This window comes from Trichomycterus rosablanca, chromosome 14 (genome assembly GCF_030014385.1).
Source record: "Trichomycterus rosablanca isolate fTriRos1 chromosome 14, fTriRos1.hap1, whole genome shotgun sequence".
Taxonomy (NCBI): Eukaryota; Metazoa; Chordata; class Actinopteri; order Siluriformes; family Trichomycteridae; genus Trichomycterus; species Trichomycterus rosablanca.
Genome location: NC_086001.1, coordinates 5,288,608 through 5,307,019, shown reverse-complemented (window position 1 = coordinate 5,307,019; position 18,412 = coordinate 5,288,608). Strand labels below are relative to the sequence as shown.

At 41.5% G+C, this 18,412-nt stretch overlaps 2 long non-coding RNA genes across 3 annotated transcripts; both read right to left on the bottom strand.

Moving 5' to 3' along the window:
* Positions 1-2,979: 2,979 nt before the first annotated feature.
* LOC134327125 (uncharacterized) lies at positions 2,980-4,535 on the bottom strand. Its single transcript, XR_010014670.1, has 3 exons — positions 4,463-4,535; positions 4,287-4,387; positions 2,980-3,106 (listed from the first exon to the last, which is right to left on the bottom strand). It is a non-coding gene; the product is annotated as an uncharacterized LOC134327125 (long non-coding RNA).
* Positions 4,532-14,098, bottom strand: LOC134327126 (uncharacterized). Of its 2 annotated transcripts, none has more exons than XR_010014672.1 (3): positions 14,020-14,098; positions 8,941-9,004; positions 4,532-4,580 (listed from the first exon to the last, which is right to left on the bottom strand). It is a non-coding gene; the product is annotated as an uncharacterized LOC134327126 (long non-coding RNA). The 2 variants fall into 2 exon arrangements; XR_010014671.1 differs by lacking the exon at positions 4,532-4,580 and adding an exon at positions 8,054-8,093.
* Between the last annotated feature and the right edge of the window lie 4,314 nt (positions 14,099-18,412).

Below are 18,412 nucleotides of genomic sequence, written 5' to 3'. Positions count from 1 at the left end.
ACATCCACCATCCATGTGTTCTTTTTTGGCTCTGTTTTTCTCCACCTTGCAAAAATCTGCAGAAGGTGAACCGGCTGCTTAAAGTGCCCCATTTATTGGTGAGTAATGGAGTTAGCTGGTGAGTGAATGATGCTCTGCGTTGGATTGGCACCCTGTGTGATGTGCATTCTTCATTGCACGTTGTCTTTCCAGGTAAACTCAGGACCCAACAAGCCCCTGACCAGTAAGTGTCTCTTGGTGATTTGTTTTTAATGAAGATTTGTCCTGTGTAAAACCTGATAGAGCTTTACTGCACCGTAATCCGCTTAAATGAAATTCAATTTGCAGGAAGCGGAGAGCTCTTTAAAGACAGCTTCCGTTATCTGCCCCTGGGCCCACAGTGTTAGAGCTGCGTAATTACTCTTCCCCAATAACCACACCGAGCAGCTATAACGCAGGAATTCAGTCCGTCTTCATTATTTTATATGAAAGCAAATGCTCCGAGAGCGGTATGCTAATGAGGAGAAATATGCTAACGGTGCTGTGTAAACATTCACGTACGATAGTGGACGTGTGTTAGCCTTCAGAGCCAATTCACCTCAATTAATTCTGTAAATTTTTTAATACATGAATATCCAGTGGTTAAAAAAGTGCAAACTAAAAGTCGAACATATAGTAAAACTCAAAACTTTTTGGGATGTTTAAATAAGACAAAATTGGCTGGGTAAAAAATACACATACAGCAACATAGATGGTTCATTTGACGATGGAAATTATACTGCACTCAGTACATACTACATACTGCATTCAGTATACACTGTATACTACATACTGCATTCAGTATAAACTGTGTACTGTATACTACATACTGCATTCAGTATACACTGTATACTACATACTGCATTCAGTATACACTGTATACTACAAACTGCATTCAGTATACACTGTATACTACATACTGCATTCAGTATACACTGTATACTACATACTGCATTCAGTATACACTGTCTACTGCATACTACATACTGCACTCAGTATATACTACATATTTCATACTACACTCATTATATACTGCATACTGCACTCACTATATACTGCATACTATATACTGCATACTACATACTGCATACTGCACTCAGTATATACTACATATTTCATACTACACTCATTATATACTGCATACTGCACTCACTATATACTGCATACTATATACTGCATACTACATACTGCATACTGTACTCAGTATATACTGAATACTGCATGCCACACTGAGTGTATACTGTCTACAGCATATTTAACCCAGTATATACTGTTTACTGCATATTGTATACTGCACTCAAACACATCCCTGAACTCAGATCCAAGTCTAATCTCCTACACTCAATAGATCTTGTATAATATCTGGAGTTTTATAAGCTAATTAAATAAAACCCAGTTATCGGTGATGCGCTCTGACGTTCCAACCTGGCTGCGTGAAGTGGAAGATCATTAACATTAGCAATGCATTATGGGAACGAACAGCCACTTACGAGTAAATTCATGGCCACGGGATGAAGGAACCATGGAACTGACGACTTATTTTCTCTCTATGAGCCGTGAGGGACTAATTTTCTGCACTCGAATGACTCTGCAGAGACGGTATGATACAGGGTGCTATAAACACATGTATAAGTGAAATATTGAGGAAGATGGTGGAGCGTTAACTGGTTTATATTCAGATCTTTCAGCTGCTTGTTCATTTGCCTTTGTGGTAATTACACCAGCAGGTTTACTTAAATGTTGGATTAGCACATTTATTTTAGTGTGCGCTTCCTGCTGGTTCTCTTTTAAGCTCAATGAAAACATGCATAGAAAGTTGCAGAAGTGAATTAGTTCACATCCTTCCTATTCAAAGTGCAAGGCTGACAATGGCTAACTGGACTCGAACTGGCCACTGATGTCTGTTGCCTTGCCTTGGAAACAGGAATGAAATATACACCGATCAGCCATAACATTAAAACCAGCTCCTTGTTTCTACACTCAATGTCCATTTATCAGCTCCACTTACCATATAGAATCACTTTGTAGTTCTACAATTACTGACTGTAGTCCATTTATTTCTCTGCATACGGTTTTAGCCTGCTTTCACCCTGTTCTTCAATGGTCAGGACCCCCACAGGACCACCACAGAGCAGGTATTATTTAGGTGTTGGATCATTCTCAGCACTGCAGTGACACTGACATGGTGGTGTGTTAGTGTGTGTTGTGCTGGTATGAGTGGATCAGAAACAGCAGCGCTGCTGGAGTATTTAAATACTGTGTCCACTCACTGTCCACTCTATTAGACACTCCTACCTAGTTGGTCCACCTTGTAGATGTAAAGTCAGAGACGATCGCTCATCTGTTGCTGCTGTTTGAGTCGGTCATCTTCTAGACTTTCATCACATGAATGGTCACAGGACGCTGCCCACGGGGCGCTGTTGGCTGGATATTTTTGGTTGGTGGAGTATTCTCAGTCCAGCAATGACAGTGAGGTGTTTAAACACTCCAGCAGCGCTGCTGTGTCTTATCCACTCATACCAGCACAACACACACTAACACACCACCACCATGTCAGTGTCACTGCAGTGCTGAGAATGATCCACCACCCAAATAATACCTGCTCTGTGGTGGTCCTGTGGGGGTCCTGACCATTGAAGAACAGCATAAAAAGGGGCTAACAAAGCATGCAGAGAAACAGATGATCTACAGGCAGTAATTGTAGAACTACAAAGTGCTTCTATATGGTAAGTGGAGCTGATAAAATGGACAGTGAGTGTAGAAACAAGGAGGTGGTTTTAATGTTATGGCTGATCGGTGTATGCATAGGAGGTGTGGAAAAAGTGCGCTCGGCAAACACGCTAGTCGTGCTTCCCATGCACCTCTCTAATGGTTTATTTAGGTATAACATGCAGTGTAACTAATTAAATTAGTGTTTCACTCATCTCAAACCCTTTCTAGATGTCTTTTTCACTTTATTTCGTCATGGCTCATCATGTTTTCCATTAAAGCCGCGCTGCAAAGGCCATCCGTGTTAGAACTCTACAGGACGGATGTTAACAGATGGGAGGAAATCAGGTACACGGACCCGAACGATCCGCTGTGGCAGCTGTAAAAGAAGCAAGAAAATATGCAAGTTCATGGTTTAATAAGGTCAGCAGGTTGTTTATGCTAGTGCATTAGATGTGATATGAGTCATGTGATACATGTGATATGAGTCCTGTGTGAGCGGAAAACATAGATTCTGTTTTTAAACACATTTGGGAGTAAATATTAGCACTTGGGGAAGGGCGTTTCCGCTGGCTACATGACCAGGTGCTGAAGGTAATAGCTGAGCACATCTGCAGCGCCATCGACCAGGCCAAGTGCCATAGACCATCACGGTGTGAAGTCACATTTGTAAGAGCTGGTGAACATCCCAAACCCGAGCCAAGAACTCAAGCAGGCCTCCTAGGTGCAGCACATGTGCTGGTTTCGGATAAGTTAAAGCAGGTGGTCATACTGGAGCTGACAGTACCTTGGGAAGAACGGATGGAGTAGGCCAACGAAAGGAAGAGGGGCAAATACATGGAGCTGGTGGAGGAGTGCCGCAGAAGGGGGTGGAGGGCGCCGTGCTTACCAATTGAAATGGGGGCGAGGGGCTTTGCAGGAAGATCACTTTGCAAAGCTTATAGCGTCCTGGGTAGCACTGGCGCACAGAAAAGGAAAGCCATCAGACAAGCTTCAGAAGCAGCAGAGAAAGCTTCAAGATGGTTGTGGATTGGGAGGGATAAACCGTGGGCTATTGCTACTTGGACACAGGCTGGGAACTGATCACTCCTGGTCAGGTCACCTGGGTGAAGGTGTCTGTAGCTGAAAGACCCGAAACACCCTATGACCCCAGGTACTATCACTGACGATGTGTTCATGCGCATCACTAGATGTATCATGCAAACAGTAGCATTCAAAGTATTAATATTAAGTAGTAAAAGTAGCTAGGTGCAAGGCTAAGTTAATTATTTTGTTATTATACGTCTATGCATTGGTGTGGTCAGTCAGATCAGCTTTCGTCCACTGTTTTGGTCCAGCTGACAAAACAAGTAAAGAATCAACAGTATGGAGGAGCTTGACCAGCACCAGAGCTAACACAGAGGGTTTGAATCTCAGCTTTGCTACTGGCAGGCCGAGCACCTGTACAGACAGTGACTGGCTTGCTCGGGAAGGAATACAATTCCAGGACTGGATTCCTCTCACCTGCATATAGACGGGGGATAATGGTGATCAGTGTGTGACTCTCCATGTGAGCTCACCTTGTGCAGGGCGACTGCAGCACATGTCTCAGAGGGGGGGTGTGTTGGTGTGGCCCTTCTACCTGCTGCAATTACGACTTCCACTGGCTCGTCGATGGCACCTGTACAGAGACAGGGGATAATGGAGATCAGTGCGTGACTCTCGGTGCATGATACGGATCTCCATGTGAGCTCACCTTGTGCAGGGCGACTGCAGCACATGTCTCAGAGGGCGTGTGTTGGTTTGGCCCTCCTTGGTCAGGAATGGAGGTCTGCAGCAGTAGAGGTGAAATACAACCGGGTAATTGGATATGACTAAATTGGGGGAAAAATGCATTAAAAAATCACCAGTATGGATTGTAGCTATTGAAACAAGACAATCTGCACAGCCCTAGACTCGACCCTTTTGTCTGACTTCACAAATGCTTTTTAAAACCAAATTCCTACAGATCCTGTGGAAAGCCTGATCAGGACTTGAGGATGTTAAAGCCATTAAGGGGACGTAGGGGTGGGATTTAGCCACGTTCTTTAACATTAAAATTCAAGTGGTCACCCAGAGGCGACTCCGATGCAATACTATTCTAGAGAAAACCTATTACTTTGGAGCACGACAATTTTCATATCTCAGGCTGGAGGCAATTACACGATGCATCCTGTTGTCAGCAGCAAAAAACAAACTGTTGTTTATCTGAAGCTGCCGAGAGAAAAGAAGACGAATGTTGCTTCTTATTTTATCCAACAGTCTCTAAACCCGAGCGTTGAGATAAACCTTTCTGCATCTGTATCACCGACGGTTCCGCAGGACGTTTGATTGATTAACATGATGATTAACATGCTGTGAGATTCATCATAAGCTGAACTGACAACAAAATGATAAAAACTGCATCAGTGCTGAAATTAAAATACACTGCTGAGTTGATTAACAGGTATTCCACAAGGCCCTATTCTGGGACCAATTGTGTTTTAAACTGTTAAAAGCATTTGTTGTGGATATCAGGGTCGCAGAGAAAAGTAATAATAATTAAATAAACCTGTATGCAAATGCCCTCTTGTGGAGGCTTCATGCTACATGTTGTAAACTACAGTGGGACCAGAGTGTCAGACCTGTTTTGAATGTTCTTTCCTCTCAGCATTAAAGTTTGGGTTATCTCCCCAACCTTGGCAAAAAGACCACTGTTCATTCATTCATTCATTAATTGTCTGTTTTACCACCGCTTTATCCTGGTCAGGATCACGTTGGGTCTGATCTGTTGGACAAAAGGAAGGAAACACCCCGAACAGGTTGACAGTCCATCACAGGACACACACACACACACACACAGGTTTAGACACAAGGGCAATTTTATATCTCCAGTTAACCTGTCTTTGGACTTGTGGGTGGAAACTAGAGCTCCCAGAGCAAACCCACTCAGACACAAGGAGAACATGCAAACTCCACAAAGAAAGGACCCTGGCCGCCGGCTCGGGAATCGAGCCTGGGCACTTCTTGCTGTTTAAACTAGCCCCACTTATATATGAAGTAAGAGGAATAAGAAAGCTATGCCACAAAGTGAAGTGACTTTATAAATTTTATAACTCGACCACATTAATAATTCACATTGCTCTGAGTGAATAATAGACCGAGCACATTCTTAGAAAATCCTTTATGAACTTAAAATTAAACGTATCATAACGATATATTCATTTTATCTTTTTAGTCTCTTAGACAAAAAGGATGTTTCAACTGGTCAGTCACAAAGAGAAAGAATCTCCTTCATTTCCTTTTTGGTTCATGAATTGGACTATATTCACATCTTTTGTTACTTAGTTCTAATGTATTTATTGCTATTGGTGCTTTTTTTAAATTGGTCTTTTGTCCTCGATTTATTACAGATGTGTACGGCTCACTGTCACCAGAGGTGAAACGTCTTCGCCAGACTGAAGATCCTTGCTCTGTTATTGACAAAAACCTTCTGTGCATATAGAATAAATATTCATTTGTCCTAATTCTGTTCCCACGATGATGGGTCCATGAATGAAGGAATAAAATTATTATTGCAGAACACTCCATAAGCCTCCACACGTTCATATTAATAATAAAGAACTGCCTGGAGAAATGATGGAACCCTTTTCCTTTAAAAACTGGAACGTTTGGCTTTATTATAACAGTCTGACTCATCCAATCAGTGGATTTGTCACATTATTGGACATAGCCTGGTCTCTCTTTATCTATTATTCAGTCCCAGGGAAAGTGGAGTTAGTAAAATGTAATATAGATGCCAGGTGCCAAACCTAGACATTATTTAGTACTGGAACAGGTTTCTTTAAAAAAAGAACTCTATATTTAAATATCAGGACTGTGATTGCAATAAAGAAGTAAATTAGAGATGCTAACAAAGCTGGGCGCTCCCAAAACTGATTTTCAGGAGACAACAAGAAAACAACAGTTAAAAACGTAAAATTATTCAGGCCAGTGAAACAGTGCATTAATTACAGCACTGTTTGTGTGTGTGTGTATGTGTGTGTGTGTCTGCCCTGCAATGGACCGGCGCCCCGTCCAGGGTGTTACTGTGTGCCTTGCGCACATTGAAAAGTTGGGGTAGGCTCCCACACCCCAACAATGGTAATGAAACTGGATCCTTGTTATTGATGCACAATAGTTTTTTTTTTTTTACTGAAACTGAAGCCATTGTTACGGCAACCTTAACTATTGACCGATATCAGGACTGAAGCAGCAACCTCTGGTAATGGACCGGTGACTAATGTCTGTAGCTACATGTATATCTCGAAGAGCAAACCAACACTGTGTGGCTTAAATTAGGGAACCTGTGGATGGTTATAAGGGCTATGCATACAAAAGGGTGAAGGAGAACAAAGCACAACAACAAAATTAAACTGGACAGGGGCCCAGTGTAAAAACCTGAAAGAGTTCCAAATTCAGAACTGGTGCCACTTGAATGGAACAAAATCCTTTGGTTCCAAAAAATTAGTGAGCCAAGCTGTTGAGGGTTACCGGCCTTAATTAAAACCAACACTGTCTCTTATATAGTGTTAAAAATGTAAACTCTGGACCCTCTGTTTGGGAGAATAAACCTCAGACATGGCTTCGGCCATGCTCTCTGAAATTAGTATGTTTGTGGTTTCTTCTAAGCTACACTGAGGTGTTGCTATTCCTCAGAAACCTATTACGCTGGAACATGTCCATTTTCATATCGCAGACTGGAGGGAATAACACGATGCGTCCTGCTGTCAGTAAGCAGCAGAAAAGAAAATGTTGTTTACCTTTAAAAACAGAGTGGAAATAAGAATAATGCTGCGTTTTTATTGTATTTTTTATTTTTTTTTTAAGTTGCTGAACTCAGAAAAACTTCGTTCGAATTCTGGACCAGCAATACAAGTCATCAGCTGCTGGATAGCTGTTTATACAGTGACTGAGACATCAAGAAACCCACATAAAACACATATTAAAGGGGCCTTCCCTAAACTGTTTGTACACTATTAAAGTGTATAGTTTCCTTTATATAGTTGATTTATTGCACCTGTTATAGCAACTGTTGTGGCTCAATCACAACACATGGCTTTTGTCCATATTGTACATGTGTGTGTGTGTTGTGTGTTTATGCAGATTATGCATATTTATGGTGCATTAAGAGACCAACAGCAGATGGAGAACTACAGGAGTCCAGGAACAAGCACACACACACACACACACACACACATTTGAAGCCCACAACTGAACTGAAAACTTTACATATGCTTGTAAGAAACATGTTTGGCTTTTTTTGGATTTTATTAATAGTATGACTTACTTTAGAAAAGAACATGGAACAGTGGTCTCCTACCAAGGTTCTGAAAAAGAAACCCAAAGTGTCACCTTAGTATGCTGAGAGGATCGTACAATTATATCCATGTAAATTACATTTACAATGCAAGGGCCTTGCTCAGGGGCCCACAATGGCATTGTAGCAGTGGTGGGGCTTGAACCAGCAACCTCCTAATCAATAATTCAGTACATTAACCACTGAGCTACCCACTGCTTAGCATCACAAGGAGGATACATGTCTGGATAGTCAATGAAATCCAAGGACCACTAAAAAACATGTCTGTTATGGATCAGAAGCTGCTGGAACATAAGCGAAACTCTCCACAGCCAAGCAAGCTTTACTTCACTTGTTGACAGTTATACAAACAATGAAAAAACACCTCAATTGCATGGCAGCTTTTTTTCTGGATTGTGTGGTGGATCATTCTCAGCACTGCAGTGACACTGACATGGTGGTGGTCTGTTAGTGTGTGTTGTGCTGGTATGTGTGGATCAGACACAGCAGCGCTGCTGGAGTTTTTAAACACCTCACTGTCACTGCTGGACTGAGAATAGTCCAGCAACCAAAAATATCCAGTCAACAGCGCCCCATGGGCAGCGTCCTGTGACCACCGATGTAGGTCTAGAAGATGACCAACTCAAACAGCAGCAACAGATGAGCGATCGTCTCTGACTTTACATCTACAAGGTGGACCAACTAGGTAGGAGTGTCTAATAGAGTGGACAGTGAGTGGACACGGTATTTAAATACTCCAGCAGCGCTGCTGTGTCTGATCCACTCATACCAGCACAACACACACTAACACACCACCACCATGTCATTGTAACTGCAGTACAGAGAAGAGAATGATCCACCACCTAAATACTACCTACTCTGTGGTGGTCCTGTGGGGGTCCTGTGGGGGTCCTGACCATTGAAGAACAGGGTGAAAGCAGGCTAAAAAAAAGGAGAGAAACAGAAGGACTACAGTCAGTAATTGTAGAACTACAAAGTGTTTCTATATGGTAAGTGGAGCTGATAAAATGGACAGTGAGTGTAGAAACAAGGAGGTGGTTTTAATGTTATCAGCATATTCCAATACAATAGGGCAGAACATGAACACACCCTGAACAGGGTGCCAATTCATCATATGTATAATTCAGAAAAATGGACAGTTGCAGAAACAACCACAATCCCAGCACCATCAACTGAACTCTCATTAACATGTCCATCTTAATTGTATGTAAACTTTTGACCTTGACTAACCCGACTGCTTTAAAATGTTTATATCTGCGAGAGGTTTTAAGAAAAGGTTAATCAGTATGAGCTCTAAATTCATCATCACGTGTGTCGTCTTTATTTTGTGGTTCATCTGTTTATCCAGCAGAACATTTAATGAGTACACAGTTCATCAAGGCTGCATTCTGAGCCGATCTGAACCGCGGTCTAAACATTTAATTGCGGGAGGCAGTCAGAGACCAACAATTAAAATGATTTGCGAGGCTGTGCGATTTATTTGGCTAATTAACTGTCAAGTGTGGAGTTGTTTAGGGAGAAACGGTTAATGAGAATCCGGACCGAGCAAGAAGAGGGTTTAAGGGAGGACGGTTTATGGAGGACGGAACCTCTGGAAGGGTTCGTGTGGGTCACAGCTCACATTGATTCCTGTGTAAGAACTATAACTTGATTAACCTTAATTATATATATCATAAATAAACAAATCAAGTAACTCACTCTCACTTACTTTCTTAACCGCTTATCCAATTAGGGTCGCGGGGGGTCTGCTGGAGCCTATCCCAGCTTTTCAATGGGCGCAAGGCACACAGTAACACCCTGGACAGGGCGCCAGTCCATCACAGGGCACACAAACGCACACATTCACCTATAGGGCAATTCAGTGTCGCCAATTAACTTGAGGAAATCGGAGCTCCCAGAGGAAACCCACGTAGACACTGAGAGAACATGCAAACTGCACAGAAAAAACCCGGACCGCCCAGCCGGGGGTCGAACCCAGGACCTTCTTGCTGTGAGGCAACAGTGCTACCCACCGTGCCGCCCTTAAGTAACAAAGTGGGAAACAATTTTCCAATGAAGTCGAATGTTTTAATTGCATTTTATTTTCAATCAAACGTTTTATCCTGGTCAGGGTTGCAGCTGTTGCGGTTTCACCAGAAAGTTTTGCCACGCAGGAACACCCTGGACAGGATCCAATCCATCACAGCATTTTACATTTTATTATTTATTTAACATACATATAAATCATATTCGTAGTCTGTTTTTCCACTGCTTTATTCTGGTCAGGGTAACGATGGGTCTGATTTATTGGCCGAAAGGAAGGAAACACCTCAGACAAGCCAGTCCATCACAAAGCAAACACACACACACACACACACACTCACAGCAATTTCAAGTAGCTTAAGGCAATTTTCAATTGACTGCATTTTTTTTTTTTAACCAGAGCACCAAGAGGAAACCCACACAGACACGGGAGAACATGCAAACTCCACACAGAAAGGACACGGACCGACCCACCTGGGGATCAAACCCAGGACTTTCTTGCTGTGAGGCGACAGTGCTACCCACCAAGCCACTGTGCCGCCCTTTCACAAAAAAAGAGCAAGCAAAATGTAAACATTTACATAAACACCACTGGTTCTGAATACACTAATCACACTGTGATTTACACTGATCAGTCATAACATTAAAACCACCTCCTGGTTTCTACACTCACTGTCCATTTTATCAGCTCCACTTACAATATAGAAGCACTTTGTAGTTCTACAATTACTCACTGTAGTACATCTGTTTCTCTGCATGCTTTGTTAGCCCCCTTTCATGCTGTTCTTCAATGGTCAGGACCCCCACAGGACTACTACAGAGCAGGTATTATGTAGGTGGTGGATCATTCTCAGCACTGCAGTGACACTGACATGGTGGTGGTGTGTTAGTGTGTGTTGTGCTGGTATGAGTGAATCAGACACAGCAGCGCTGCTGGAGTATTTAAATACCGTATCCACTCACTGTCCACTCTATTAGACACTCCTACCTAGTTGGTCCACCTTGTAGATGTAAAGTCAGAGACGAGCGCTCATCTATTGCTGCTGTTCGAGTTGGTCATCTTCTAGACCTTCATCAGTGGTCACAGGACGCTGCCCATGGGGCGCTGTTGGCTGGATATTTTTGGTTGGTGGACTATTCTCAGTCCAGCAGTGACGGTGAGGTGTTTAAAAACTCCAGCAGCGCTGCTGTGTCTGATCTACTCATACCAGCATGACACACACTAACACACCACCACCATGTCAGTGTCACTGCAGTGCTGAGAATGATCCACCACCTAAATAATACCTGCTCTGTGGGGGTCCTGGGAGAGTCCTGACCATTAAAGAACAGGGTGAAAGGAGGTTAAAAAAATATGTAGAGAAACAGATGGACTACAGTCAGTAATTGTAGAATTACAAAGTGCTTCTATATGGTAAGTGGAGCTGATAAAATGGACAGTGAGTGTAGAAACCAGGAGGTGGTTTTAATGTTGTGGCTGATCGGTGTATATGAGATCAAATTCAGCCATGCAGTCTTTTTCTTTAACAACAACATACAAGGTGAAAATGGTAAATTCTGTTCTACATGTTTAATTTATAGGACAAATCAATTGATTTTGCACTGAAAACCTTCTGCTTCCTTTTCAAAAAACCCTTAAAAAATTTCAAGTACCTAAACGCTACATGCTAATCTGCTGTTTCAATTCCCCTTCCTCCCTCTTTTTAATAGAAATTAGTTTTATCATTAATTTTACATAAATTAGTACATAAATATAAAATAACAGGAGGTTCTTTTATTCAACCTAATATCATTTATGCTGGTTTTCTCATTAATATTCAATTACGTCTCCTAATAGCAGTTAATTTCATTTCCCATTAGCAGACTAATTAGCTTCCATGCTGCAGAAACAAGTCTCACATAAGCCTCACCCCCGTTCCACATTGTTCCAGCGCTACACCAGCGCTGTGCCAGAGTTTGCCATCCTTTTCAAACCCTTAATTTAAAAGCCTGTCATTACTTGTGGCGGGGATAATTACGCCTCCCAAAACAGAAAAACCACGTTTTCCCTTTTCATCCACTGAAATTACAAACAGCATCGAGCGGAGACAAACGTCGATCATTTTATTTAAAGAGCAAACTTACAATATTTATATACATTTTATGCATAAATAGAATCAGGCTTAATCATTTATTTATTTACTCTGTTTTACCACCGCTTTATCTGATTCAGGGTCACGGTGGGTATAATCCACTGGGCGAAATGCTGGAACCACCTTGGACACGTCGCCAGTCCATCACAGGGCAAACACACACACACACTCACACACACCCATAGGGCAGTTTAGCATCTCCAATTAACCCGACTGCATGTCTTTGGACTAGGGATGTAATGATGCACCACAAGATAGTTACAAATCGATTCACATGTGTAACGATTCAAATCAGTTTACTTGTATAATGAATTGATATTCACTTTAATCAGCAGAGGCCACTGACGCTATTCACCTCGCCTGGTTGACGTCACTACAGGGTTGCCAGGTTCGGAATTTTCCAGCCAGATTTATTTATGTGAGGATACTTTCTTTATTTGTATTATTCATTTATTTATTTAATGTGGGATTTATTTCATTTCAGGGTTTTTTTTTACACAAAAAGGGAAATGTGCAACATTGTTTTGCATAGTTTGTACCTACCTCAAAAATAAAAGGGCATTCATTATTTAGATAAATAAAAGATCAGCACAAATGCAGTATTTTATTTTATTTTTTAAGAGAAATAATAAAAGGAAACTTTGTCTTCAATTTCATTTTGTTTAAAAAATCGGGAAAAATCATATCGTGAACCCAGTATTGTAAATCGCATCGTGGGTAGAGTGTATCGTTACATCCTTACTTTGGACTGTGGGAGTAAACCCACACAGACATGTGGAGAACATGCAAACTTCACACAGAAAGGACCCTATCTGCTCCACCTGGGAATCAAACCCAGAACCTTCAGTTGTAGCCTAGCGGTTAAGGTACTGGCCTAGTGTTTAGAAGGTGGTTCAAGCCACACCACTGCCAGGTTGCCGTTGTTGGACCCTTGTGCAAGGCCCTTAACCCTCAACTGCTCAGACTGTATACTGTCACAGTACTGTTTGTTTATTAGGATTTTAACGTCATGTTTTACACACTTTGGTTACATTTATGACAGACACGGTAGTTACTCATCACACAAGATTCATCAGTTCACAAGTTCAATGTCAAACACAGTCATGGACAATTTTGAATCTCCACTTCACCTCACTTGCACATCTTTGGACTGTGGGAGGAAACCGGAGCTCCTGGAGGAAACCCACGCAGATACGGGGAGAACATGCAAACTCCACACAGGAGGGACCAGGACCGCTCCACCTGTGCACCTCACAAGTACATAAACCTTTGGCTACACCTGTTGTTGGTATGATATTTTTGTTGCTGTATATTACACTTACATACAGGTACACGTGTAGCCCCACCAAATTAGCATGCATGTTCTCCAGCAGCTTGATCAGTGGGTATAAATCAATGTACAGCACCAGTAAGGACTCATAAATAAACCCATCCATCTTTCAGTGGGTGTAATGGATGTGCCGGGATGTTACAGTCCTCTTACAAATTAGGCAGAAATGTTTGTTGCCAAGTACAGACATGAATTAATCATGCTACATTCAGTAATGGTTTTATTCACTCCGTCTTAGCAGGTGTGGAAAATCTTTTTATTAAGATTATGTGCTTGTGCTCAGAACCCACATCTCATGCAAAACACATTACAGGCACATTATATCTGCTTCAGATCCATTACTAAACCTTTCAAATCCTTTACATTTATTTTTATTGCTTTTTATTCGAGACTATTTAGCAAGCGAGCTACCGTAAATGCTGGAATAGAACAAAAACAAACGCTCAACCTACCGTAAATATTCGAGTAGCCTTTATTATTTTTACTCCTGTAAAAAGGACTCACAGGTGGGTTTGGATGCAAGTGCAGGTTTATTCACAATACAAAGCAAACAGCCAAAAAAAACAAACAAAAACATTTTTTAAATACTAATCAAAACAACCAACCCATGGTCGATATCGACCTGTGAACAGGCTGTATTAGACATGGTTTACATGAAGACTCAAAATATAAAATGCTACAGTCAAAATCATCTAACAAACCATTCAAACCGTGATCTGCTCCTGTTCTGATACCTCACACTGGTCTGCAAACACAAAAGGTTTAAATAGAAAACAAACAAACTCACAACAGGTGCAACAGGGTAGGGTAATTAGCGAGCCTCAGAACGGGTGGGATAAAAAAAAAACAACACCGAATCTGGATACTGGAAACGGGTGGAAAACGAAACATGTAGATGTAGAAGTATTAACAATTCCTAATCAGCTAATCATACAGAAGCATTAAAAGGATAATTTAACTAATTTACTTATGTATTTATTTATTTACCTGCTGTAAATGCTGGAGTAGCTCACTGTATTAAATTATGAGAAAATAGGCAATGACCTTAAATGCAGGAATAGCTCGCCTACCCGAAAACAAACCAAAATAAATATTACCATAAATGCTAGAGTAGATTGCGCACACACACATTCAAACTATCGTAAATACCGGATCAGCTCGTTTATGGTAAAAAACACCAATGAAAGGACAAACTTAAATAGTTTCAAGAGTGTAACAGCAACAATTAAAACACTAACAAATGCAAAAATATTACCGAAGCTGCTGGGGAACATTTGTTTATTTATTTATTTATTAGGATTTTACCGTCATGTTTTACACACTTCGTTATACAAGATTCATGAGTTCACAAGTTTAATGTCAAACACAATCATGGGCAATTCACCTCACTTGCACGTCTTTGGACTGTGGGAGCAAACCGGAGCTCCCGGAGGAAACCCACACAGACACGGGGAGAACATGCAAACTCCACACAGAGTTGCATGTTCTCCCACACAGACACGGGGAGAACATGCAAACTCCCCACCTGGGGATCGAACCCATTACCTTCTTGCTGTGAGGCGACAGTGCTACCCACTGAACCACCGTGCTGCCCACTGGGGATCATTAAAAAAACAATACAACCACTTATACTCTATACAAGCGGTTCTCAACCTTTTCCCGTAGACCCCCTTGTGTTCGAAAAATTTCTGGGACCCCCTTGACGTCTGTTATGAAATTATTCTCCCATTTTCAGCAAGGATGACAAAAGGTGTTGATTCGGAATCTTTCGTAGTTGTCCTCCATCGACCTTTGCACTTTTGTGATGGGCAAATCAAATATGTACGTTGTCCAAGACCCAACATAAGCTATAGGCAGTTTTAAAAAGATCTATATGTCATCACAAGAAATCTCCCATATGCCAACATATGCCAACTATGCTATTATTTTAATTAAGTAATATGCTTCCAACAAAGACCCTTTCCTTTTCCATCATGAGTGTTCAAAGCTCCATTAAAACATGATTTGATAAGGTGGGCATAGAGAAACTCCATGGCCTGTATAGATTCCTGACCTTCATTAACCCTTGTGTAGTCTTAACATAAGGGTCAAAAATGGCCTGCCTTTACTAAACCCCTAAAATAAGACAGATTAAATAAAACCCAAACCTGTCATTCATCACAAACTTTGTGGATATCTGGAGTGACTCGAGGAGAAACCTAGGTTGAAATAAAATTGAGATTAAACAGATAACTGTTCAGATAAACTGGTACATTTACTTTTCTCTATGGACTGGATGGACACAAATTCCCACAAACCCACAAGAGTTGGGACTGTTATGTCAGCCCAGAGAGTACATCCACATTAATGCCTCATGGTTGGGTGTCTACATACTTTTGGATGTAAAGTGCACTTTACACACAGTGCTGTCCATCAAGTGTTCCAAATGGTGGATAAAATTAAGGCTTAAAAGTCAAAAGTTAAAGAAAAAAAGTAAGTATAAAAGGAACTTGCCGCCTGACAGCGTGAATAAGTGCAGGGCTGATTTGTCTGACATGTACACACCTCCTGTTCAAGCAGCACAGAATAAAAGTTCATAGAATCAGTAGCAAAAAGCAAGGTAATGAGAAGACCTGTCCACAATGGTGCTGGCTAATGGAAGTGTGAAAAGCAATCGCATGAATGACGTTTGAATAGCACAGTTCAGAACATCTCTCGTGTTCATTTGCATATTTGTATTGCTGTGTTTTAATGCTGAAGACTGGAGGTCTGAATGGTGTTCATTTGAGATACACTAGTTGGCCGAATGTATGTGAACATCTGACCATGAGATAGTTGAACATCTCATTCCAAAGCCATTCCATTTTGAATGGAGCTGCACTTTCTCATTTTGTGTTTTGGAAAGGCTTTCCACAGGAGTTTGGAGTGTTTGTGAGAATTTGCGTCCATTTACTCAAAAGGGCAGTAGTGGGGTCAAACAGTGTTTGCTGGAATTGATGTTAGGGATCCTTAAAGGCCACTGGAAATCCTTCACATCAACCTTGTAAAGCACCCAAACCTACACCAAGTTAGAATGGGTGTCCATATACTTTTAGCCATACAGAATATACACAGATGTGTTTTGTGATCACGAGCTCTTATTAAATAACCAATAAGGTATAAAATAGTTCTAATGCATACTATATAAGGGTGGCACGGTGACTCAGTGGGTAGCACTGTCACCTCACAGCAAGAAGGTCCTGGGTTTGATCTCCAGGTGGGGCGGTCCGGGTCCTTTCTGTGTGGAGTTTGCATGTTCTCCCCGTGTCTGCGTGGGTTTCCTCTGTGAGCTGTTGTGTAAAAACTTTATCCTTGGGACAATGCAACATCACACCCCAGATGCCAATTCATTGCAAGACCTTGGCCACCCTTAAGAAACATACAGAATCATATGTGTATGTAGACGCCAAAACTGCTGAGGATTAAAACCCTGGACCCCAGCAGTAGTGGGCTAGAATCAAATAGAATGCCTTTATTTGTCACATATACAGACGTACAGGACAACAAAATTCTTTCTTCGCATATCCCAGCTTGTTTGGAAGCTGGGGTCAGAGCACAGGGTCAGTCATTGTACGTCGCCCCTGGAGCCGAGAGGGTTAAGGGCCTTGCTCAAGGACCCAACAGTGGCTGCATGGCAGAGCTGGGATTCGAACTCTCAACCTTTGAATTAATAGCTCAAAGAGCTACCCACTAGGTTACCACTATCTAGCGTAATTTACCACTATACCACTCGAGCACGCTTGTTGTCTATTCTTAGTAATTTACTGATATAAATGTTAAAAAATAACACATAACCATTTTTTATCAGTGTCCCAATTTTACAGGTTAAGAATTGTCATTACCCCAAATAAGCACCAGTCCTCCTCCCATGGGCTAGTTTTACAGGGCCCCATTTGTGGACTTTCAATATGTTGTTTACAATGCATAAATCTCCATATTTATGGTTTGTAAACTTCTCATGTGACCCTACAAGCATCTTAGGGGATTGCACATTGGACCTGAATCTCAAAGTTGAGAACCACCAGCTTCAGTTAATGGTACAATTTATTCTGAATCATTTTAAATGAACCTTGGAGTGGACACTTAAATTGAATTCTTATCTCCAAAACACAGAATCAGATGAGAGCACTATCATTCAAAGCTAACACTCTTGCATCTTTTGGATTTATTAAGTATACGACAAGGAGTTGATTCCCTAATCTGTGAAACTCCATTCCCTAAAACCTCTGGCTGTGTTTTAAATTACTTAATAATACACTTGTACCCATCAACAGCTTTTTTCTTACCATATCTCTCTAAACAAGCAATCCAGATCAAACATACTCAATTTAATTTCTTTTTTCTTTGCTCTATATTTTCACCGTTCCTCCATGCAGAGGACAAAAACACAAAAAGAGGAAAGATAAGGACTCGCTTTCATAAATCAAAACCTCCAAAACACTCCTGTACAGAAACAAATCCATTCAGCTGTGTACGTGTGCAGTAGCGGTCTTCCCTCCGACGCCGTGAAGTGAGACAGCATGAGCGCATTATTCATGGTTTCCGTACAAAGCCCAACTGAAGCTGATAAGAGTAATTAATCTACCGCGAGTGTCTCTTCGTTAGCAGCACTGAATAATTTCACCCTATGCTGTTGAAAGAAAGGATAGTTAATTACAGAGGGACTAAGAAACTTTTAGGAGTTTTGTAGGCTTTGGTAGAATTCATGAGTCCTTTCATTGAGTTTTTGACTTGGTTCTGGGGGTCTGGTGCTGTCTGGTGGGTGTCCTGCCCTGCCAAGCCCAACAATCAACAACAGTGCTGAGCATTGGGTGTTGGGGAGTAATT